The sequence below is a fragment of the Dipodomys spectabilis genome, unplaced genomic scaffold, assembly GCF_019054845.1.
Source record: "Dipodomys spectabilis isolate Male_0828 unplaced genomic scaffold, ASM1905484v1 ptg000017l, whole genome shotgun sequence".
Taxonomy (NCBI): Eukaryota; Metazoa; Chordata; class Mammalia; order Rodentia; family Heteromyidae; genus Dipodomys; species Dipodomys spectabilis.
Window position 1 is genome coordinate 17,204,639 of NW_024870694.1, and position 25,671 is coordinate 17,230,309.

Here is a 25,671-nt window from a genome sequence, read left to right on the forward strand (position 1 = left end):
TTATATAATTATTTAATTAGAAACTCAAAGGAATCAATTTAAAAATTATTCAAATAGAGAAATTTAAGTAATTTGGTTGAGTAGAAATGTCAGTACACTGAATTAAAGACCCTGAACATGAGCACATACACACACACACACACACACACACACACACACACACACTATAAAATGTGTTATCATTAAACACCAGTGGCTCATGCCTGTAATCTGAGCTACTCTGGAGGTTGAAATCTGAGGACGCAGTTCAAAATCAGGCCCAGCAGGTAAGCTGTTGACTCAACCTAATACAGTGCTGGCCTTGAGAAAAAAGGCTCAGATACAGCATCTAGACCCTGAGTTCAAGCCCAGAAAAAAAAAAAAAAGATATAATTTCATCTAGAGCAGGCAGAAATATATAGATATATGCAAGAAATATGCATTGTCTATATGAAGTCAAATGCAAAGGAAGACTTCAGACATGGAACTGTAGCTAAATGGTAGAGCACTTGCCAAGCCTGTGGGAGAAGAAGGAGAAGAGGGCAAGAAAGAGAAGAGGTGGAAGGAGGAAAGGGGAAGGGGAAAGGAAGGAGAAGGACAAAGAAGAAAGAAGAGGGAGGGAGAGAGGAGAGATGGAGAAAGGGTGAGAGAAGAAGAAAGAAAGAAGGAATGGAAGACTTTGAAATGGGAAAAGAATATATTAAAATGCAGTGTATGTTAATAAATTGAGAGAAATCCCATACGTACATCAGCGAAACATTATTTTAGAGCTGGACAAATTGATTCTAACATTCATGAAAAAGTGAACAATAAAAGCCAAAAGTGTCTTGAAAACTGAAGAGAACAGGGTGGCCCTGTCAGACAACAAAACATACTATTAAGCCATAATAATCCAAAGTGTAACAATGGTGTATTAAATGGCAGGTAAGCAAAAAGAAGACCAAAAATAGATGTAAACCCACCCCTAAGTTTTAAAAGAGGAAACATTTAAGTAATAAAAGAATTAAATATACAATAAAGGTACTTTTGAAATCCTGTGGAAAAAAGTAGGATTCCTCAATAAAGTGTTTGCAAAAGTTGATCTGGAAAAAATATCAAATGTTTTACCAAAATAAATTTCAGTTAGATCATTGGAGAAAGAGACTAAAAGAGAATAGATGAAATAACAAGAAGAAAGTTTGGAGGATATCCTTAAAAATAATCAAAAAGCAAGGGAGGATTTTTTTTTTCTCAAGCAAGAACTCGTTTATTACCACACAGCAAAGCTGCCTCTTCTTTGTTTCCCCTTCCCATCCCTTCCCATCTCCCCCCTCCCCCCGCCCCTCCCCCTCCACTCCCCCACTCCCCCACTCCCCCCACTCCCACCAAAGTTGTAAAGTTCATTCGACATATCGATTTGTACATATCATTGTTGCAATGGGTCCACCTGTATCCCTATTTAAATGATTTGTTTTTTCCCTTCCAAGGGAGGAATTTCTAAGAGTCATATAACACCCAAAAGTCACCAAAATTAAATCAGAAGGTGAGAAGTAAACTTCTGGAATATTATAACTTCTATCACAATTAAAGGTTTTAGATTTTCTAGAAATAAAGTTTCCAGTAATGGGGACCTAAGCCAAAAATTTGGGCATGCTAGGCAAGCACTCTTCTACTGAGCTACATTTCTAGTCCCTAATTTCTTGGGCGTTTATTTTTGTTTGTTTGGATATATTTGATTCTTCCAACAAGATCTCACTATATAGCCCAAGCAGGCCTCAAACTCACAATCTTTTATCCTTAGTCTCCTGGGTTCTGAGATTATAGACACATACTACTACACTCAGATAAATTTCTTCTTTAAAAATAAAATAAGCCGGGTGCCAGTGGCTCATGTCTGTAATTCTAGCTGCTAGGAAGCCTGAGATCTGAGTATCACAATTGGAAGCTAGTATGGACAAGAAAGTGCATGAGGTTCTTAACCTCCAATTAGCTATCTCAACCCCTTTCCCCACCCCACCCCAAGAGAAAAGCTGAAAATAGAGCTATGGCTCAAGTGGTAAAGTACTAGCCTTGAGCAAAAAAGCTCAGGGACTGAGCCCAGGCACTGAGTTCAAGCCCAGGACCAGCGCGCGCACACACACACACACACACACACACACACACACACAAAGATAAATAAACAGTTAAGAAAAAGAAAATAACATTTTAATGAGTTCCTATATGACTTACATACATGAATGTAATGTGTTTTAGTTATATTCACTTTCCTTCTGCCAGTACATTCTCTTCAGCTAGGCTCCTTTCTCTTCCAAAATAATCTCCCTTCTACTTTCATCTGGCTAAATTTCTTAGTCATAATAAATCAGTAATCAAAATTCCAACAGATAGAAAAATAGTCAAAGAAATCAAATTGCAAATAGGTATCACCTACTTAAAAGGATAATCAAGTTCACCTACAAGAACAGGAATGTAAATTCCCATACTGAAATGAGCACATGAAAAGGCAAGATTCAAAATAATGTTTGCAATGTTCTCTTCCATATAAACACTACATACACCCGATGTGTATGCACACACAATCCAGTTTGTTTCTGGAAGGGCATGATAATGAATTTTGTCTTTAAGTGAAAAACAAAAAATAAGAGAAAGATTTGTTTTTGCATACAATGGTTACAATTATATTTTTGTGTTGCTTAGGTTCATCGCATTAACTTGATGCTTTGTCTACAGAAAAGCTGGACAATAATATATTGATGAGAATGACAAACACAGAGAAGAGAAATCAGGAAAGAGGCTTGCCACCGTTCACCTCTATAACTTAATATGACATATCAGAAGGAGCCAGACACCAGATCTCAGAGGTGGACACCTGCTGTCTCTCCTCAGCAGCTTTGCCTTTCTGGAAATTCTTTACTTTCTCAGCACCTCAGTTTCAACAACTATGAAACAGAAAGGTAAAACCTATACCTCAATGGGTTGTTATGAAAACTAAGCAAGATGACAAAGGGCCAGCCAATGTGTTTGGTTTAAAGATAACATATATTAAATCAGCTAACCCAAGGACTGGTACAAGATCTATGTTCAGTAAATGTTAACTTCCTGTCCCATAAGAGACTCTGAGAATGGTGCTGAAGATGATAAAGGTGATAAGCTACATGACAATACCTATTCCACCCACTCCACACCCACGCCAACCCTCTGGCCTCAACCGCACATCCCACTGCACAAATTCAAGATACCTATTAGAAGATACCTGAAAAAAATGTCTAGTAAGAGAGAAAGGAAGAGAGGTCCTCTGTACTGAAGTACTAGAGGAAAGGATGAAAACTCCATCTAGTGACTCCCATTCCACCAAGTTTCCATCACAATGTTTCATGGGATGGCAAAGAATGGGCATCTTTCCCTTAAGTCCATTGGCTGGGCAATGTTTTGTTGTTGTTGTTGTTTTGTTTTGTGGTAGTACTTGGATTCGAACTCAGGGCCTTGCATTTGCTAGGTAGGTGCTCTACCACTCTCTACACCCTAGGATTTGGGTTTTTGTTGTGGTTTGGTTTGGTTATCTTTTGGATAGGGTCTACAGTTCTCATCTGAAGTCAGCCTAGAACTGTATTCCTCCTACTTCATGAAGCCTCCTGAGAGGCTGGAATTGAAGATATGAACCACAACACCTGGCCTCATTTGTAAAGCTTAACTTCTTTTACCTACAAAGTACCACGGATTACCAACCATCACCCTATCTGGTCTCTCCTTGTAAATACAAATGTATCCAAAATGCAGGTCACATATTCCCTAAGTCATCAGAGGTTAAGCCACCCTTTTTGTAGCAACTGAACCTTATTGACCATCCAGAAGGATGATCAAGGAGTGGAGAGTGTAACATAAACTCCTCTCAAGAGACCTCTGGGGTTCCTTCTCTACAGCCTGGCAACTCTAACAACAGAAGGTTAATGATAAAATACCCTTGGAGCACAGCGTGATGGTAGTGAGGGTTTTATATGTTTGTTTGGTTTTGTTTTTCTTTTTGTTTTTCCTTCTTTGAGAAGTTTCTGTTACAGTTGCTGCCAATTCTCATTTAAAGAAATAAGGACAATGGTATTAATAATGAAACAAAAGTACTCCATTTTACTCTCTGTGGTCTGCAAAAAGTTTCACATTTCACTCACATCAGAACTCCACATTTTACTAATGTGAAAGTGTGTGGTTTTATGATAGCTAAGTTCTAATATTTTACTTTCTGTTGTTTCCTACTTATAATTTACAGTAAATGATTCCTGAGTTTTTCCCCTTTATCAAACTCAGGCTATTTTTTCAAAACACCCAGGCCTCCTCACACATTGCATACTACATGAAAATCATACAGACCTGAGGCTTCTCAGACCCAATTTACTGCCCTGATGAAACACATTGCTCAAATCTTAACTTTAGAATGCACAGGATATAACTATTCTGGAGATGTACAGAAGGAAACCAAGTCTTGGATTATCTCCTCTTTCCCCTAGTGACCTCTCAACCTTCCTTTCTGGCTAAATTTCAGCACAGAAACAAAGATCATCAGTCACTCCACAAGAGAAAAGCCATCAATGTCATCATCCTATTAAGCAAGATCTTGACCCTGCCTACAGTGTTTCACTTGACCATCATTCTATAGGCTTGTAAAGTACATGGGGTGAGATTTACTCTAGCCATTATCTATTAGAAGAACTTTAACCACAGAAAGAATAAGCCACAGCAATCCGTCTCAAGACCAGGTCCTGAAGCCAAGCTTTATGCTAACAAGAGTTCTTTCAAGTCTACACTACCTATGAAGAACAAACTAGATGTTTGCTTATTTCCTTCAAAGATTTGTACATCCCTGGCTCTTACATGCTTCCTTGTGATACACTATGTGTGATTCCATCAGCAATGATAACCATTAGAACATACATGATGGTACCAACTATTTGTGTTGGTTGGTTTCACTCAATTGGTGTCTGGGTCTAATCAGTGGTTAAGCGTTTTCACTATCACCAAGGCCACCAATTGTCAGGAACTGTCTAGCAATCTTTTGCTAATAGCTGTTAAAGTCCTGTTAAAGATCCATATGATTTGCTTTTATTTAAAAATGCTTTCAAGATCATCTCTATTGACACTCAAACTCTCTTCCCTTCTCTTACAGAGGAAACAATAGGCAGAGTCCCAGATAATTCTTCTATTATTCTCCTTAACCACAGCCTGGCTTCACTCCCACAAAGCTTATATTATGCTGTTATATGAATGTTACCCACCCTAAGTGTCTTGAATAAATAATAGTTGAAAATTACTTCTGCAGACTGTGAGGGCATGGTGACCAACAACATAATTTTCCTACGAAGAGAAGAGAATATCTGAATTCCCTGTATACTAAGTAAAACTCTACTACTAGTTGCCAATTTGTTTTATATTGTTTTTGTGGATAAAAAACTTAGAATTTTCCCCACTTGTCATCTCTAGATAGATCACTGGAAAATTATACCCAAACAGAGGTAACACAAGTGTTTTTCCCATTGCCAAATTTGTTTCCACTTAGACACACACACACACACACACACACACACACACACACACACACACACACACACACACACACACACACACACACACACCGAAGCACAGAATCCAGGCTAATGCTAGAGATGACCAAGAGCGCACAGTCCATTTTATACATGTGAAAAAATTTATTCTAACAGCCTCTAAGAGAAAAAAATAGCCATATTTATTTGAACAACAGTCTAAGAGTGTTCAAAGTGTTAATAAAACCATCTTGAACACTACTATTATCAGGACCAAATTTTAAGTATCTGTTTCCCACACTAGATTGTAAGCTCCCTATGATAAATTGCACCTACATTGATTTAGAATGTAGGTATACATCAAAAAGTAAAAAAGATTAAGTCATGGTGTTTACACTCAGTGATAAAGGCAGGAAAGCAAATAAGTCGCTAAGTGGACAGAAATTTTCAAGAAGCAGAAAGTGCTTTAAAAGAGAAATAAGCAGGATACAAGTGATGGGGTGGGGGAGGGGAAGTGCAGCATGGCAGCCTAGTATATGTTTGTAGGGTGTGGTTATTGTTGTGTTGATTGGTCCTAATTCTAGCTATAGATTTGGAACAGACATAAAACCACCATATTCTGATTTTATTAGTTTGGGGGAGGATGTTGATAATGGCATTTTAAGGATAATCTGGTGATTGTAACACAGCACCAAGATTGAGAACAACTAGCATGCATAGTTTTAAAAGACTTAGTTTAAATCCAACATACAAGAATGAAATAATATGTAAATAGCACAGAGTACATAGCATATGGAAAGGACTCAGAGTTTGACATCATCTATGACAAGACTATAATGAAAATGTTGTTATTCAATGAGTATACTTTTCATAGTGTCACATATATTTAGCTAATATGCACAGTTAAAAATGGGCACAGAGGGAAGTGGCGCTGTGGCTCAAGAGGTAGAGTGCTTGCCTTGAGCTAAAGAGTGCAGGGACAGCAGCACCCAGGCCCAGAGTTCAAGCCCCACGACCAACCAAAAAAAAAAGAAAGAAAGAAAGAAAAATGGGCACAGAAGATGCAAAATGGAGGGTTGCAGCCATCTTTTCCATAGATGGGTTCTGTCTGCTATACACAGGGTTGCCTTCTGGAAAACCATTTTGAGCTAAAGTTGACATCACTAAGCCTAATCAAAATTTGCTCCTTCCATGTGGGAATATCCTGGTGGTGGTTTTAAAACATTTGAGACAGGCATTGTAAGCTTAGGTACACTGGGACTAAGATCTGAGGATAGCAGTTCAAAGCCAGCCAGGGTAGAAAAGTTGAATTAACCAGTAGCTGGCAAGAAGTGGAGCTGTAGCTCAAGTAAGATAGTGCTACCCTCAAACAGAAAAAGACAAGCTGGAGTACAAAAAGACTGAGTTCAAATCCCAGGTCTGGCACAAAAACCACAACTAAACAAAGCAAAATTGCATCCGATACAGTCAACGCTGAAGAAACTAAAGTGTTTATACAGATTCTGGCAACAATGCATTTCACTAGGCAGCAACTGGCAGGATCAAGAAGCAGCCACTTCTTGTAGGGAGATGCCTTCTCAGCTCCTGAACACCACCACACACAGCAAGCACAAGCTTAGACTGTGGCCAAGGACCAGTCATGTTTTCTGCGAACACCTGTACTGTTACCTACAGGAAAAAGAGGGCTTTTGTTTGTTTGTTTTCAATGTTTTCTGTACCTACGAACCTAAAGTGAGAAAAGATTAAGCTGGGCTTTTTGTTTCAAGACTTGTCTGAGCTCTGTAGACATCTGACCTAACATGTCCTGGATACTGAAAGAGGAGCTTTGCAAACATTAGTACTCTTAATCCCACAGTTCTATAAGGTGCTTTTCATTATCAACATTCTCAAGGATAAGGAAACTAAACCTTGAAGATGATAAACAGCAGCTTTCATTGACATAATAAACAGTGAAGTTAGACACGGAAACAGAGCTGCCTTGCTTCAAAGTCGAAATTTCTCCCAGAATACAACCCTCTAACCACCCAGAGAACTTTGTAATGTAATTAAACTCCTGAGGAGAAAAAAGGCTAGATGGGATCATCCTTGCCAAAGAATAGCCTTCATTCCAAGAATCTATGTCTCTCACTGGCCAAGATGCCATGTTTGTGCAGCTATTGACATGGCTTCCCAATAATTTCATAATGCTCTGTCTTCCAGACTTGAAAAAACTTTCAGCTCACACAGTGAAACCTGTTCCTGTCTTCTTTTATTCCACAGAAAAATAGTTGTACTCTTAAATCTATAGATGAGCTGATTATGAAAGAAAAAGAAAATGTTGTAACTATGTATGCATGTATCAGTTTGTGTTTGTTATAGAGACAGATCAAAACCAATGACCAAAGACATAATAAAGATCATTTCAAACACATAAAATTCTGTTTGAAGATTTCCAAGACTCAGAATACTAGAATTAACTGTCTCCAAATTCAATCTAATATGGTCGCTGGTATCTAGGTCAGAGTTCTCTCTATCACGTTGTATTTATAGGCTATATGTTAGCATTCTTACTAAACTGTAGAGGTCTGGAAAGAAAAATTATTGTAGCCAGTCACCAGTGGCTCATGCCTGTAACTTTAGCTACTCAGGAGGCTGAGATCTGAGGATCAACATTCAAAGCCAGCCTGGGCAAGAAAGTCTTTGATACTTTTATCTCCAATTAATCACAAAAAAAAGCTAGAAATGATGCTCTGGCTCAAGTGGTAGAGTGCTAGCAAAAGGTAGAGTAGTGAGCAAAAGGAGCACATAGGTCCAGAGTTCAAGCCCCAGGACCAGCCTCCAAAAAAGAGAAAAGAAAATAAGTAGTAATGGTAGTTGGATTTTTGTAGTTTTTTGGTAGTTCTCTTCCATTAATATTTTAAGTAAATGTACATTTAGTATTACAATGCTACAGAGCTAGGCTTTGTCTAGGCTTTGTGGAAAATGCTTTTCTTTTTCAACTTTAGAAAAGCCACCATCTACTCTGATAGGATCAATAAATAATCATTATGTAGGAGAAATAAAAATTAAGCTTCCTAAGAGATACAATCCCCCCCCCAAAATTTAAGTATAAACAGAAGTGAGCGAGCTATGAAATTTCTCAGAATTTTGCTATTATCTTTATTTTAAGTGGTCAATTAAAATATTTCCACCCAAACAAATATGCAATTTCTTTTTCTGATAATTTACTGACATTTCTTCTTTTGAAGTTGCTGACATTTAACTGTCAGAAGAGCTGTTAAGAAAGGTCTCAGCTGAAATGCAAAATTCAACTCTTTTTTTAAATTTTTTTTCTTAAGGGAAGCTTAAGAGAAAGCAGCTTTGTATTTCAGTAATTCTGGAAGAGTTTGACTTTTCTGACAATATAACTGCATAGGAATTTGAGTCAAAACACATAAGAAAAGAAAAGATGCTCAAGATATTTCAAGTCTACAATTATTTGCTGAACACATGCTAAGTGCCAGGAAATATGTTAAGCTCTCCAGGGAAACAGAGCTCAGGCTTTATTTGGGGTAAAGTGGCCCAAGAGAAAACATCAAGATGTAACTTTATGATAAACAGCTAGAAAAGTTATGGACAAAAGGCAACAAGATTCGAAGGGGAAAAAATGATATCAATCAGAAACTTTATTAATTGTGTCAAGGAACTATGAAAAAACACTACATTGAATAATTTAGCATTTGCATTACCCTCCCAGATCTGCCAATAATTTGGTGACAGAATCTGAACTCTCAAGTGACAGCCTATCTTTTTTTTTTTTTGCTTTATTTATTTTATTTTCTTTTTTGATTGTCAAGGTGAGGTACAGAGGTGTTACAGTTACATAAGTAAGGTAATAAGCACATTTCTTGTCAAATTTGTTACCCTTTCCCTCATTTTTCTCCCACTTTCTCTCCCCATATTCCCCCCCCCTCAGAGTTGTACAGATCACTTCCAATATATCATCTTGTGAATATTACTGTTGCATTGGTTCCCCCTTGTCCTTTGTCTCACCATTCTGTTGTTCTCCTTCCCTTCCCTAATTCAAATAAATATATATACAATACCAGGGTACCAAAATCAAATATAGTGATAGCAGGGGATATACCACAGGGGGAAGAACATACAAAAGGAACAAAAAATCATATAGTATACATTAAAAACAACAACAACAAAGAAAAACTTTTGTCCATGTCTTGTAATTTATTTCACTTAGCATCATCTTATATGGTCATATGTGTTTCACTATTGAGCTATTCTGCTCATCTGCTAAGATTATACTGGATGTAAACTATATATTGCAAATAAGGGAAACCATAGGACCTAAGTTTCTTTGGGTCTGGCTTACTTCACATAATATGATTCTTTCCAAGTTTGTCCATTTTCTTACAAATGGGGCATTGTCATTTTTTCTGATGGAAGCATAGAATTCACACACACACACACACACACACACACACACCAATTTTCTTAATCCATTCATCTACTGAGGGATTCTAGATTGGTTCCATATCTTAGCTATGGTAAATAATGCTGTGATAAACATAGTTTTGCTGGTAGCTTTAGTATGGTCTTGTTTGTGGTCATTTGGGTAAATGCCCAGAAGTGAGATTGCTGGGTCATAAGGGAGCTCTATGTGGAGTCTTTTGAGGAACTTCCACACTGCTTTCCAGAGTGGTTGAACAAGTTTATACACCCACCAACAGTGCAATAGCATTCCCTCTTGGGGACATCCCCTCCAGCATCTGTTGTTATTAGATTTCTTGATCATAGCCATTCTAATTGGTGTGAGTATCTCAATTGTTCAGATTTACATTTCTTTTATGGCCAGAGATATTGAGCATTTCCTCATGTGTCTATTGGCCATTCTTATTTCCACTTCAGAGAAGTCTTTCTTTAAGTGTTAAGCCCACCTACTAATGGGGCACTTCTTTTTTTGAGGATTTTTTGGGGGGATTTAATTTTTTGAGTTCTAAGAATATTTTAGATAGAGGCCCTTATCTGTATATAGCTAGTGAAAATCTTCTACCAATCTGTGGACTTTCTGTTATCTTGTTAGCTATTTCCTTTGCCATGCAGAAGCTCTGCAGTTTAATGCAATGCAATCCAATTTGTCCAACCTTTCTTTGATTTGTTATGTTTCTAGGTTTTTATTAAGAAAATTTCAGCCCATGCCAAGGAGCCCTAGATTTTCTCCTATTCCTTCCTGTAATGTTTTTTGGGTATCTACTTTTACTTCGATGTCTTTGATCCGTTTGGAATTGATTCTGGTATAGGGTGATATATAATGATCTAATTCTAGTTTTCTACATGTATTTAACCAATTTGCCAGCACCATTTACTGAAGAGGGTGACAACCTATCTTTTAGGTTTTAATCTTCTCCCACTACTAAAAAGGAGACAGTAGTCCCTGTCAACAAAGATCTCTAGTCATCATATTAAACTATGGTCTAAATTGAAGGTATGGCAAGACAATACAAATCTTTCCCTCACACATGGGCAGGATTAAGGCTTGAACTCAGGGTCCTGTGCTCTTGTTTGGCTTTTTTGTTGTTGTTTTCTCAAGGAGTGTGCTATATCACTTGAGCCATATCTGCACTTTTAGCTTTTGCTTTGTGATTGGAAATAAGAGCTTTATGGGCTGACTATGATCCTTAGATCTCAGCCTCCTGAGTACCTAAGATTATAGACATGAGCCACCAGTGTTCAGCTTCAAGTTTTCTATAGTGCCATTTGAATCCCTTTGTTCTCTTAGATATTTGCCAACCAAGAGATTTAAAAACACATAAATCTAGGAGCTACACAGTATTTGACATTTGTCTTATAATCTATACAATTATAACTTACTAAACAAATTACATGTCCTTTCATAATAGAGGTTGTAGTACTCCTACAACATCCATGGGGAGAAACACACAAAGGCAAAGGGTGAGTGTGAGCTTCTACCAGGGTCCTTTCCCTTTACTGTATGGCACAGAAGGTACAGGATAATTACCAATCTAGCTACCATTAAGTAGCACTGATTCTATTTATTAGAAAAGTGAAAACTTTATTTCCAATTAGAAATGGTACCAATATATCTTTCTGAAGTCATACATTTTTCAAATATTTATTTTGTAAATGATTATTGGCCAAACTTGCCTTACAAAATCAAAATTGCTAAGGAAAGCAGTGGGAATCTATTATTAATGACCACTATTAATAACATTTTAATGGATCTCATCTTGACATTTTCATATGTACATAATGTACCTTAGTTCCCCCCCCTTCTTCTCCCTGTAGGTCATTCCTCTTTTCAATAGTCTCTTTCTACTTTTCTTCCTATTTCTTTGAATATAAATTCTGTCATATTTGCCTAAGTTGAGCCTATACCATTCATTTTCCCACAAATAACATGATTTCAGTTTTCTTTATTCTGAATAAAACTTCATTGTTTATATAGACTGTGTTTTATTTATCCATTCATCAGATGATGAACACTCATAAGCCACTTATTTTTGAAGATTGGACAAGTCAGGGAACTCTGATTATTCACCATGAATATCCTTGCTTTTGTCTGTATTATGTGTTTCTTCTACTTGCTTTCCCTACCTCTGGCTGCTCACACATTCTCATCTATTGTTCAGGATCCAATTTTCCTACACTCCATCCTCTTCTTTGCCTTGCACAGTCCTTCAGACTTTCTTAAAGTATATAAATTATATACATACATTACATACATATATTTTCTACGTTTCATTTGAGACTATGAATTTTTAGAGATCAGAGAAAGAATCTGATTCACTCACTCATTTATTCATTCATTCATTCAACAAGTATTCATCATGAACTTATATGCCAGATACTACAAGGAACAAGACAAAGTCCACCATTGTGTACACATCCTGATACAACTGTTGCAGATTGAAGGCCATAGGCCAAAGTGGCTCACTGCATGTTTCTATTTTAAAAACTACACTGGCACATAGCCACACTCAACTGCTTACACTCTGTCTGTAGGAACTGAGTATTTTATGCACTGAAAGCCAGTAAGTAGCTGCAACACTGATCATATGGACCACCTATACAAGTACACAGTGGGGGGACAGTAAGTACACAGTACGTAGTTGAATGCTTAAATAACAAAGTAAATTTGAAAGAGAGAATAAAATCATGTAGGACAAGTCTTACCAGCCTCCCTCTTTTACCAGTCTCCCTCTTCATTCTAAATTATATGAAAACAAATTTCCACCCAGAATAGAATATTGTTAGCAAAGCTAGTTTAGCATGATTAAAAAAAAAAATAGGGAGGGAGAAAGCTTTCAAACCTATAGAAAAGTTAAAAACTAAATAAATATGCTGTGATTTCAGAAGTCATTACTATTTCAGGCTCATTTGAGAGTATAACAGCTAGGCTGGCACAATATATTACAATAGCTGTCTTTTCTGGTTTTCTAAGATTATAAAACTTGAGGGAGAGTTACTGGACTTCATTGATTTGTTTAGCTTATGGAGGAGACTTTTGTTTCTGTTGGGTCAAGTTGACTAATGAGACTTGGTTAGGCTAAAGATAAATAGACAATGGCATATGTGGAAACACCTATTCTATCAAATACCAAGTGATGTTTAAAAACTCAAACTTCTTTCCACATTCCAAGAGCTACCTTCTTTATCACGTCCATGTGAAAAACCTTTTTGCTGAGCAACACTGGCTCATGACTATAATTCTAGCTACTCAGGAGACATGTGAGGATCACAGTATGAAGCCAGCCCCCAAAGATAAGTTTATAAGAATCCTATCTCCAATTAGCCACCAAAAAGCTAGAATTGGAGCAGTAGTTCAAGTGGTAGAAAACCAGCCTTGAATGAAAAAGCTAAGTTCAAGCCCCAGTACTGGGGAAGGAGAGGAAGAAGGCATGAAATGGAGGGAAGGAGGAAGGGAGGGAGGAAGACTCTATGTCTCAAGAAAAGGACTGAAAACTGCTATTTTCAGAATCTTTTCCAGAAGTTTAGCTACTACAAAATTCAGAGGGAGACAACCTATACACAACTAAGGTTTTACAGTGAACAATGTGGCTTCTAAGTAATAGTTTTAGAGTCAAGTCTGTAGTCTACCATATCTAAGCCACTCATTAGCCATGTAGACTGGAGAAAATAATTTCACTTCTGAGCATCAGCTCCTTACCTACAAGAAGGGATTAAGAATTACATTTCAGGCCCAAGTGGAAGGACATCTGCCAAGAATGCACAGGAATCTAGGTTCAAACCCATGAAACAGAAAGAAAGAAAAAAAGAAAGAAATTACACTGTAGGACTAATGAGAAAACTAAAAGTGCAAAACAGCTTTCTCAGGAGAGAAAATTGTTTTTCAGTAATGATTGGCTTCTTTCCTTCTATTTTGTCCACTAAGAAGTGTCATACAATTCCTCATAAAATTGACAAAAATTGTCATATATCTAAACTCCCTGAGTCCCTTAGTCTGAGCTAGAAAAAAAAATCTGTTTATCCTATATCCTAGTGACTGTTTCCCAACAAAATATTAACTGAAATAATATTTCCCAAATGCATTATATTAAGAATAGTCTGATGAGCATTTAGAACAGGTAATCAGGTCATGTCTGAAAATCCTGAAGTGGATCAAAAATGGCTGAAATCTGGTCATTTTCACTTTCTGATTCACATGACCTTTGAGCCCTGTGATCCTCAGAATAAAATACAACTAAGGGAAAAAAAATTTCCCTCACTAAAACCAACTTTAGTCACTTTACAAAAACAAAGTTAGCAAAGACATTTGTAGATATGGATAGGTGAATCAATACATAAGGATACAAATGAAGACTAAGAGATACAAATTAGAAAGCTGGACAAGAACAGTTCAAGATGTTTGAGAAGACTGATGGGATAAACAGGAAAGAGAATGGATATTTGTACTGTATGGACTTAGGATGGATGGGTGTATGGACAAATATTTGTTACTACATACATGCATTTGTTATGAACAAACAAAAAGGATGTAATTCAGGGCTGGGAAGGTGGTTCAGTGGTAGAGTGCTTGCCTTGCATGCATGAGGCCCTGGGTTTGATTCCTCAGCACTACATAAGCAGAAAATAAAACAGCCAGAAGTGGTGCTATGGCACAAGTGGTAGTGCACTAGCCTTGAGCTGAAGAGCTGAGGGACAGCACCCAGGCCCAGAGCTCAGGCCCCACGACTGGACCCAAAAAAAAAAAAAAAAAAAGGATGTAATTCAGTCAAATGTAGGCAAACACATAGTAATACAGAAAGACACAAAGATAAACTAGTAACATAAAGATCACTCGTCCTGGTTAGCAGTTCAAGCCTATGATCCTGGGTAGTTGAGGGGAGAAATCAGAGGATCAAGACTTGAGGTCAGTCTTGGCTAGAAATTCATGAGACTCCATCTCAACCAACGGATGGGCGTAGTTGGCACAAACTGATCATCCCAACTAGATGGGGAAGAATAAATAGGAAGTCCAGGCCAGCCCTAGGCAGAGAATGGGATCCTATCTCAACAAAGAAGCAACTCAAAAGGGGCTGGTTCAGATGAAAGCGTGGCTGCCTGGTAAGCACAAGACCCTCAATTCAAACCAGTACAGAGGGAAAAGGGAAGGAAAAAAAATAGCCTCAGGGTCTACATTAGACTTCCTCATATGTTACTGCTCCTTAAATTTTCATTAAAAAATACATTCAAAGATTTCTCTGCATCATCATATCATCACATTCAAAACTGTGACTATACAGATATCTATCTATCTATATCTATATCTATATATATATGACTATATCTGACTATCTATCTATCTATCTATCTATATCCCCAGCAACAGAAAATGAGTCCTGTGGGCAAAACAAATCTACTGATTTTTTTTCTACAAAGAGAAAATAAAAAGTCCTTCTGAAAGTACAAAGTAGCCTATCTAATAGAGTATATTCATGAGACTCCATAATTATTCATGTTTCTTTAACTAGTGTTATATTATTTAAGACAAGTTGGGCTGGTATGTTTTGGCATGGTGACAATGTTCTCTATGGTAACAACTCTAGAGATCTCACCTTGTCTAACATCTTAACTGAAGGTACTGCTTAACTCTACCCTAATGCCTATATTAACTTAGGATGAAATAAAATACTTTAAATTCCTCTACTAGAAAAATATGACCAGGTGTTCTTGACTGATTTTAAAGGAGACCTCTTCTTAGTAAGCAGCTATTATTTAACAATGGAAACAAAAGTCAAACATAGGACAATATATCATATTATAATGCAATGGTATACAAAGATTAAAGTTTGGGGGTGTTTTGGGAAAAGGATTAAATAGCATGGGGAAATGTATAAAACGCTAACATTGTATTTTTAAAAAGCCAAATGAATTTGAAACACAATTCTCGTTAAAAATAAATAAATAAATAAAAGTAGAGTAAATAACTAGAAAAGTAGTGTCTCCAAATGGTGTGGATGAGTGCTTTGAATTTCTTCATACTTTTGTTTATTTAATTTTCTACATTTTTATTTTCTAAAGTATGCCCACAAAACTTTTATAATTGAGAAAGATGTGTTTGGTTTATTTTAGGAAAATGGTAAATATATGTGTTTTATTTGTTTGTCAGTCACAGGGCAGGCAAGGCCTGGACACTGTCACTGAGCTTTTGCTATCAAGGATAGTGCTCTACCACTTTGAGTCACAGCACCACTTGTGGTATTCTAATGGTCAATTGGAGATAGGAGTCTTATGGACGTTTTTGCCTGTGCTAACTTCAGAGATCTCAGCCTTCTGAGTAGCTAGGATTATAGGTGTAAGCCACTGGCACCTGGTTTAAAACAGATTTTTTTCTCCTGTTGGCATTTCTATGTATATTAATTCATCCAATCCACTCAAAAGCTCCAGACTTGCCAATGGTCCCCATCAATGTCTGAGCAGTAAAGGTCATAAAAAGTATGACAGAGGCAGGCCTACCAAGATACCTTTCTCCTATCTTGGTTACAATGCCCATTCACTTTGCTCAGAAAGGACTTTTGTTTTCTGATTTTATAAAAAGGGCTCCAAAATTATTTCATTTCCCTCCTCCCCTAGTTTCCACATGTTGCTTCGAAACAAATATTTATTTGCCCTATCTGGGCCCCTTTAATACCTCACCAGTATTGAAAGAAAGAAAAAAAACTTTAGAAAACTTTTCTGTTGCTAATTTCATGAGTTTATGAGACCTATAATACTAACAGGGCCCAGGCAATGTATTGTAAGAATTTGTAGGCATAAATTTTAAAGAAGAAACAGTCTGACCTAGACTGGGAAACACAGTGGAAATTCAAAAGCTCTTAAGCCAATAGCATGCTGAGGGAGAATTAGAGTCAGCATCCAGCCTAGCGGGGTGACTCACCAGGACTGCTGTGATACTTTCCTGTCCCCTTCATCAGACAGGTTTTTCCATTATTATTTACTGTTCCCCAATACAAGGATGGGATCGATTCTGAAGTGTGAAAATACAGAAGATAGGACTACAAAGTTATAACAAGGCCTCCACATGGTGCACAACAAGAGGCCCAGGGAGAGGCCAGTCCTGAGTAAAGGAGACATGGCCTCCCTTTCATCTCTGGCAAGGTGGAAATTCACAGGGTTTTCTGTTCTGCATTGTTCAGTAACAGGTTAACTGATTTTGACAAAATCTCATGCATACCTTTGGGTAGACAGTCTGAGTAATTACATAGAAAATAAATAGCGAGAGAGGAAAAAAAGAAGAAGAAGAAGGCTAGGCTTAGTACCTGAGGTGCAAAAGAAACATTAGGTTCCCGATGGAAACCCTGAAGTCTTAGGACCTGTTGATCATTCTCACCTTTAGTTGGCAGGGTTAATAAGTCCAGCCCTCAGTCTCCTCCCGTGGAAGCTTTGAAAACAGAGCTCGTAGAATCCAAGCATGTAGCAACAAGGCAAGTGTGGTTGGAAAGAATAAATACTGATTATGGGAATGACACTGGGGTATAAAAGAAGCAGATGGTCAGGATGCTGAGCCTTTGTTCCCTTCTAGTCTCATCTAGCTTCCTCTCCAGCTGGAACCACACCCTTTCTTTGACCTTCTCACTCTTTCCAGTTCCTGAGTAATCTATCTTTCTCTTTCTGGTACTAATACATTAAATGTAATTTTTTTAAAGCTTTCACTCTAAGCACTGTACACCACAGCTAGAGTTAGAATTTGGTAATGGATGCTCAGCAGACTTATAATTTCAAATTGTATATATCCTCGTCTACACCCAAAGATTTAGGAATGCAAACTGAATTCTGGTAAAACCTCCCTAAATGAATCTTATCCACAAACTTGAGTCGAATGACTGCTATAAGGCACAACCTCCAATATGTTGCTCAAGAGAAACAAGGTAAGGGAAAACAAAGTAGTAAAATACTCAGGCTAGTGTCCCACAAAGATCAAATGGCCAGTGCTAAGTGTTCCTAATGGAAAAAGGGAAAGGAATTGGGAGAAACAGGATGGCAGTGTGATGTCCACTCTGGACAAGAAAACTATTACCAAGAGAAGAGCACTGTGATCTGCTAAAGAGCTCCAAATAAGATCCATGGAGGAGAGCTCTGGGATGAACCGAAAACTTTGAGCGGTCTTTGGTTTGGAGGGGATTGATTTGCAAAAGGTATTTATCCACCCCAAGAAAGGTAACCAATCAATTTTTATAATGTACTCAATTTATTAGCTAAAAGATAGATAATAAACCAGTGAAAATACATGACCTATCATTATTATCCAAGTATTCTTGGATCATAATCTTTATGTGTTTACTCTTTTATCATCTGTGAAATGGCAATAACTGATTTTAATTAATGAGATAGGCAGATGTTAAATAATGTAAACTTAGTTCTCATGGCTAAACGGCTAGCTCACATTTGTGTTTGTGTGTGGATATGTCTGTGTGTATGTTGCTACTGGGGCTTGAACTTAGGGCCTCATGTTCTCCCTTAACTTTTTCACTCTAGGTTCTCACTCTACCACTTGAGCCATACCAGTACTTCTATGGCTCACTCTGTTAAACCTAATAGGTAGTGCTTTGGTTTTTATTTGACATACACTTCTACTTTGCACCATCAATCTATTCAAATTCTAATTTGCCAGAATCCCTTCTGCTTTCTCCAAATTTCCAAAACCAGAATTTGTTCAATTAGATAATAGCACCTATGGGTCTTATTATGAAATGTATACCTTTCCCAATAGATTTATTTATCCTGAGATATTTTCTTTTTTTTTTTTTTTTTGGGGGGGGGGTCCGGTCGTGGGGCCTGAACTCTGGGCCTGGGCACTGTCCCTCAGATCTTCAGCTCAAGGCTAGCGCTCTACCACTTGAGCCACAGTGCCACTTCCGGCTTTTTTCTTTTTTTTTTGCTTATGTGGTGCTGAGGAATCGAACCCAGGGCCTCGAGCATGCAAGGCAAGCGCTCTACCACTGAGCCACCTTCCCAGCCCCTGAGATATTTTCTAAGACAATATTTGGAAAAGACACACAGATCTAATCTGCACAAGTGATGTGCAAAGTTTTGAACTGAAGAGTGGTTATTTCTGAGGGGCTTAATGCTTGTACCACAGACCTTGACAGCATTACACAAGAGCTGTTTAAGTCTGAGTTATCTAAATTGTGTCCTTCATTTGAGATTACATAAACAAATAAACAATCCTAAATTACAAACTATATTATATTATTCCTTGCTTGGAAAACTGTCCCTCATTCTGTATTCCCCTAAGCTGAGCCTTTCCTACTGTTTTAGCCTTCTACTTTTTCCCCTCAAGGAACTATGATGAAATTCAAAGAGAGTAAGGAACAACAAGCCAGGTAATATCAGAACATGTACTACTTCCCTTTTCCCTTTCCAGTGGCTTCCCTTTGCTCTCATTGTCACAGGAGAAGAGGGAGGGAGTTGCCAAATTATTGAGTTTATAGAGAAGGAACTGAACACGTGCAACTTAGCCCATTCTTCCATGGCTTTTATATTTACCTGGCTTTTAGAAATGTATACTCCCTGCTCTTTAGAGATGGGTATTGTACAGATACAGTCCCTTATGGGAGAGGAGTTATTGGAGAGGAAAAAGTCACATTGATGAAGCATTCTGTGTCATCAAACCAACTGAAAGCCCATTCCATGACATCTTCATCAGCATGGCATCTACACCTATTCCTACTGGGTGTCTATGAGAATGACAGAAAAGAGTCAGAGCATCAAATGGAAATGGAAATAAGGTTTGATAGCCTAGGAAGAGGATCAGCACAGTGTCAATTAGACTCCTCAAGCCCCAACACATCCTCTAACCACCTCGTACAGAGGTACATTCATGCATCCAGTTTTGCTCAAGCTCATGATCAGACTTGAACTACTCTAGCCTGTCCCCACCCTAACACCTGCCTTCTCAAGTGTAGCCAATCTTGATTTCTCCACTCCTTAAAATTCTCCCTGCTCATCTCTTACAAGCTTTTGGTCTTTATCATTCTGTAATGACACATTTTTAGTCCAATTTCTTTTTTTTGGAGCTTTTTATTATCTTTAAATAGTTGTTCAAATGGATTTCAATTCAATGTCAGTTTACAAGCACAATGCATCTTGATCAATGTCACCCTCTTCCGTCATTCTTCTCCATCTCTCCCAACCCCTGGTTCCATTTCCACACATGCACATTAAGACTCTGAACTTCTGAATGTCCGGAACTGGGCCCTATTCATCTACAACTTCTTATTTATATCCCTTCCCCATTAATACAAGAAAACCAACATTTCCTGAAAATGTGTGTGCCAAGCTCTTAAACTAAGACCATTGTATTCATGATTCCTTTTCTAGGGAATGAGTAGTCGTCAACCTCTAGATAGAATTGGATCTGTTTCTCAAAAGTCTTACTGTTCTAATAAGTCTTGGTATTTGCAGTATAATATGAATAGCTTATAGGAGATGCAGACTAGCAGATACAGATGACTGGAACTGGCTCAGGAAGGGGATGTACCGGTTCAAAACTGAATGCCCCAATTTCAGAGGAAGCCCTGGGTTTAAGGCTAAAACAAATTCTCACATTAAAAAAAAAAAAAAGTGGCAAAAATGAAGTCTACAAAGGCCAAATTACCCCAACATGAACAAATTTCCCCCTCCCCAATCCATCCCCTGAAAAGGGGGATCTAGATGGCTGGGGTTTTGCCAGTAGATGAATAACAAGCCCCAAGGATTGTGAGAATTACAAGGCCCAGACCAGATCCACTCAAATCTAGCTGGAAGCTTTCTAGTAACTCTAACTGTGCATGGGGAATGAGCTGCTCAGAAAAGTGAGTCACTTACTGGAATCCTGTGCTGCCTGCATTACTCAGCTGATATTAATACACCCACTTGTTCATTAAAGTTTAATTGAAGTTCATGTGAATTGGTTTCGCCGGATACTTAATCAAAGAGAACTGTTTGTGTAAGAACTCTTCACATGCAAAGGTAGAAAGCACAATGCTCTTCCACACATCTACTGACTGCTCTTTTTAGTCTTGTTGACACAGTAAGTTAGTCAGCGAGGATGGGACAATGATCTAGGAAAAAGAAGGGGAAAGCTGTCCAGACTCATTCAAAACATGACTAAATGAAAAATCCTTTGTGAGGTAATACCCACAGTTCTTCAACTCACCCAGCTATAGCTAAAATTTGGCCAGGACTCAAATAACACCTCTCAAATAGGAACTTGTTACTTTCAGTCACTTTCTAGAGTTCATTATCAAAGCTGCAGGCCTCCGTTCCCCATCCCTTCCTTGGGCACCTGTCTTTCAGAAATATTTCTTTATTTTTTAAATGTGTGGATAAGGAAATTAACCATCATTCAACATAATCACACATTTCTCTTGTGCTGACAAGCAAACCATGAACACAATCCCAAACGCCTATTTATACAATCAGGGCTGTCAGTACCCTGTTATTTCTTATCGGATATCTCAGTAATCAACATTTCAGGAAGCATAAATTTTTAAAGCTACTAAAAAACACTGTGCATAAATTGAAGGGGAAATATATTTCAGGTGACTCTGGTTGTATTATCAATTTTTCCTTAATTGTGTTCACCATTATTAAGTACCCAATGAATTCTTTGCAGAAAATAATTCAAGATGAGTTAAAAACTTGGCAAAAAGAAAAAAAAACTACTTTCCCTGCCTAAAGCAATCTTCAAAGATTGTAGACTACAGGGCACCCTACTTTTCTTAATAATAGTTTTATTGATATATAATTCATATACAATATTATTTACTCATTTAAAGTCTAAGTTTGGTTTACACAGAGCTGTACAACTATCACCACAATCTAATCTAAAAATATTTCAGATCCCAAAATAAAAATTCATACCCATTGGCAAGTACTCCTTATTTCCTACCCCAATCCTACCAGAAACTACTAATTTACTTTCTGTCTGTATATTCTCTATTGATGTGTCTACTGCAGATCTTTAATATAAGTGAAATCATGTAATATGCACTGTTTTGTTACCTACTTCTTCTGCTTAATATTATGTTTTCAAGGTTTATTCATGCTGTATCATATATCAAACTTTATTACTATTTATTGATGAGCAATATTCTGCTTTAAGAATGTAAAATATTTGTAATGGATATGCAGTTTGCTTAGCTATTAGCCTACTTTGAAAACTACCCTCATTTATCAAAAAAAAAAAGAAAAATCGCTACCTAGTCCTCACTTTGAAAGCTCTTTCATTTATCTCTTTATAAGAACCCATTTGTGATTATCCCACCATGTGTGTGAGAAAGAGGAAAGTTACTTTAGGGTCTTCTCAAATGTAGGAGAGGTGGTGGAGCCATTCAACATTAAATCTCATCAAGATGGTTCATGAGTGCACCATGTTAGCTTACAAAGAGCTGTCACTAACATGATTTCCTACACTATGGACTCCCTTAGAAGGAGCAGTGGGGCACAGTGATCTGCAAGAGCAAACACAGAACACAATCTCTCTGTGAAGAAAAACCACCTTGTTATTACCATGAGTTACCACAGTGAAAAACAGGATACCTTCCCTCTGGGAATTGAAAATCTTGCAGAAGAGACACAAAGAATAAGTCAATGCTCCTTTCCCCCTGACTCCCTTAAAGAGAATTAAGAATGGGAGAGAAACCCAGAGAAAAGACTCTTCCATTTGCTATGTCTCACCTGTCACACTAGTTATTTCTAAGCTTGCTTTTTAGAGGTGAAGACACTTATAATGTAGTAAATGTAGATGGTATACAGACTCATGAAGATAGAGAATCCATAGCCATGTGTGCTGAAAAAACACAAGTTGATCTGTGTCCGAGGTATACAGCACACTAATAACATTACTAGGAGATGAAGACCTCAAAGGAAACCATCAAAGATGGAAAGTCAAGGGATCAAGGTCACCTATACAAACAGAAAACATATCCTGCCTCCTTTGAAAGCATGGTTTGTCAAAGGAGGAGGCTACAATGCTTGATAAGAAATGTACTCATTACCTTGCCTATGTAATTGTAACCCCTCTGTACAGTATTTTCACAATATAAATAAATAAATAAATAAATAGCATGGTTTGTAAGCAATTGTCAACAAGTTGCAATTTACTTGAAAGTTGCCACTTAAGAAATCACAGTGTGTGGGAGATGAGGGGGTGACATTCATGGATTGTACTCATAAAATTGATACACTAAATTGAAACCCCTTTGTAGAAGGACTTAAAGATAATATAAATAATAAACGGAGGTAAATAGGTTTTTCAAGACATTTAGCCTCCATCCCGCCCCCTAACAGTGACAACACAGCACTGGGATTATTGGCGCCATTGTGTCTATGGGAACTCAATGGTATTTGCCAATGCTAATTCATTCCCTTCATCCAAAGCAAGCACTGTGTGGTCTCCAAGTCATTAAGGAGCTCAAGAGCATCTTCCATTTCTCTCTTTCTCTATTCTAAGGACATGCAAAGGCTCTCAGATAAATGCACTTTGCAATCAGAACTAGATGTCTGAGTCATGCTTCAGTTTTATGGTACATAGAGATACAGACCCCCTTGGTCTGATCCAATTTATGAAAAAGATTAGGTTGTCATGCAAACCAAAAATAACTAGTATGCGTAATGAGAACTTCTTTTACTTAAATTTTCTGTCAGCGTGAAACCCTCTGTAAGGTGCCCATCCAGTTTTCGCATTAGTATAAGTGTTCCTCTTTAAAATCATATAACACGTTTGCATATCCTGTTTCCTAATTACCTCATGCAAAAAAAGGAATTTTGCCTTCACCTCCTTTGTTCATTAAAGCAAGTTTCAGGAAGTACTTTGACATTTGAGGTTTGAAAAATACATACTGGTTTAACAAAAAGTCTTAGAGACTCACGGCTGTTAGAACAAGTTAGTATAAAATGATAATCATCTTTAACCAAATCTAAAACGATAATCATCTTTAACCAATCTATTAGAAAGAAGAAGAAAAATAAAAACAAGGCTTTGTGAGACAAATTGCAACTCTATATAACCTGGACTGCACTTGGTAAGAATTATTTCATTACACTTAAATCAGGTTGTGGAACAGAAAGCACCTCAGAGTCAAATGTTCTGGGGTTGCATCCATCATTGCTATAAGGAAACTCATTTGACCTCTCAGAACCTCAAGTTTTACCACCTCTAAAAGGAAAATCATGAGAAGTCCTGCTTTGCCTACCTCGTAGGGATACAGTCAAGCACACAGAAGAAAATGTGTTTTTAAGTGCTCTGAAAAACCACAAAGCCCCATACACATAAGGCTTCATCTGAATGTTCTTTCCCATAAAAACACTTCTTAATAACATGAACAAACACTTTTGTCTTTTTGTTTCTATTTTAGATAGGTCAGAGAAATGCCACAAAAATCAACATTATCAATTCCAGGAAGACATAGATAGAAAAAGAGAGAGACAGATAGAGACAGAAAAACAGAGCGAGAGACAAATAGACAGAGACAGAGTATGAATTGCTACTTAGGGACAATAAGCCAGATAAAACACAAGACCTTGAAGAAGCCCTGTCTTGGAACCTGCTGCAGTAACATATCTTTAAAATTAGGTGTACCCCTATCTTTGCAGGAGAGTAAAATATTTAAGAGTGCATCACCTTTAAAGAAGTGGCATGTGAAATTCTCATCCACCTCCTGCTGTAACAGAGAGGAGGAAAGTAGTAGCCCAGAATATTAATGCTTCCTAGAATGGAGAGAAATAGAAGACCCATTTCTCTTTGACCCAGGCATAGAATAAGGAAAGTCCTTACTTGCCAGGAAAAAAAAAAAAACAGAAAAGAAAACTACTCTAAGTCTATCTTTGAGCAGCAAACTAACTCCTTGGTAGCCATGTGGCATTTCCACCTAGGGGAGGGGAGGGGAGGTGTTATCAAGAATGTAGGTGCATTCTATTCCTTTCACAGATTCTGAAATTTACTCCTCCCATCACCATCTGCAAATAAGCAAAAATCAAAGACAGAGAAACTAAGAACTCCTCCAAGGTTGAAGGAGCTATGTAAATTCAACTCCTACATTGTAGACTAAATGTGTTCACTGAGTGAACGGGCAAGGATCCTAAATGGTCACCAACTACATGCTTTGTCTGTCCCTTTTCCATTGTTCAAGTACAATGGAACAGTAAGGGCTTACTGAGAAGGGCTTGGAATGCACCAAGTATCCTTCTACACACTTTACATGTTTTAACTTAATCTTCACAACAATCCTGTGATTCCACAAATGAGGCACAAAGAAATAAAGTCATTTGTCCAAGAAGCTTATGTGATATATTGTATTTATTATACTAGACAATATGACAGTAGTGGCTGTCCCTAACAAGTACAGAAAACTATCTGCTCATGGGCACTTGAAGATAGACTAAACACTTACCATGAACCAGGCACTCTTGGAGGATCTCACATACATTTTCAAATGTATTCCAATAGTGGGAGAGATATTTTATTATCACCAATTCGAATAAAGATATTGAAATCCAGGCAGTCATTTGACTGAAGCCTTTATAAATATAAACATTTAAGATCAAAATGGGTTCTAACATCAAATCATTGTTTGTACTGTTATCAACTGTCTATTCATGTCTTTTTTTCCAAGTTCTGTACTGGAAAGAGCATGTGTTTGGGGGAACCAAAACAGCTAGCTCTACTATTACAGCTGTGCAAACTGGTTACTTAGTTTCTTTGTGCCTA

General features: G+C 37.5%; 1 protein-coding gene across 2 annotated transcripts in view; it reads right to left on the reverse strand.

Annotated features, from left to right (window-relative positions):
- LOC122097571 (LIM domain containing preferred translocation partner in lipoma) overlaps positions 1 to 25,671 on the reverse strand; it is a 674,686-nt gene that overhangs the window by 528,879 nt on the left and 120,136 nt on the right. The window lies entirely within an intron of this gene.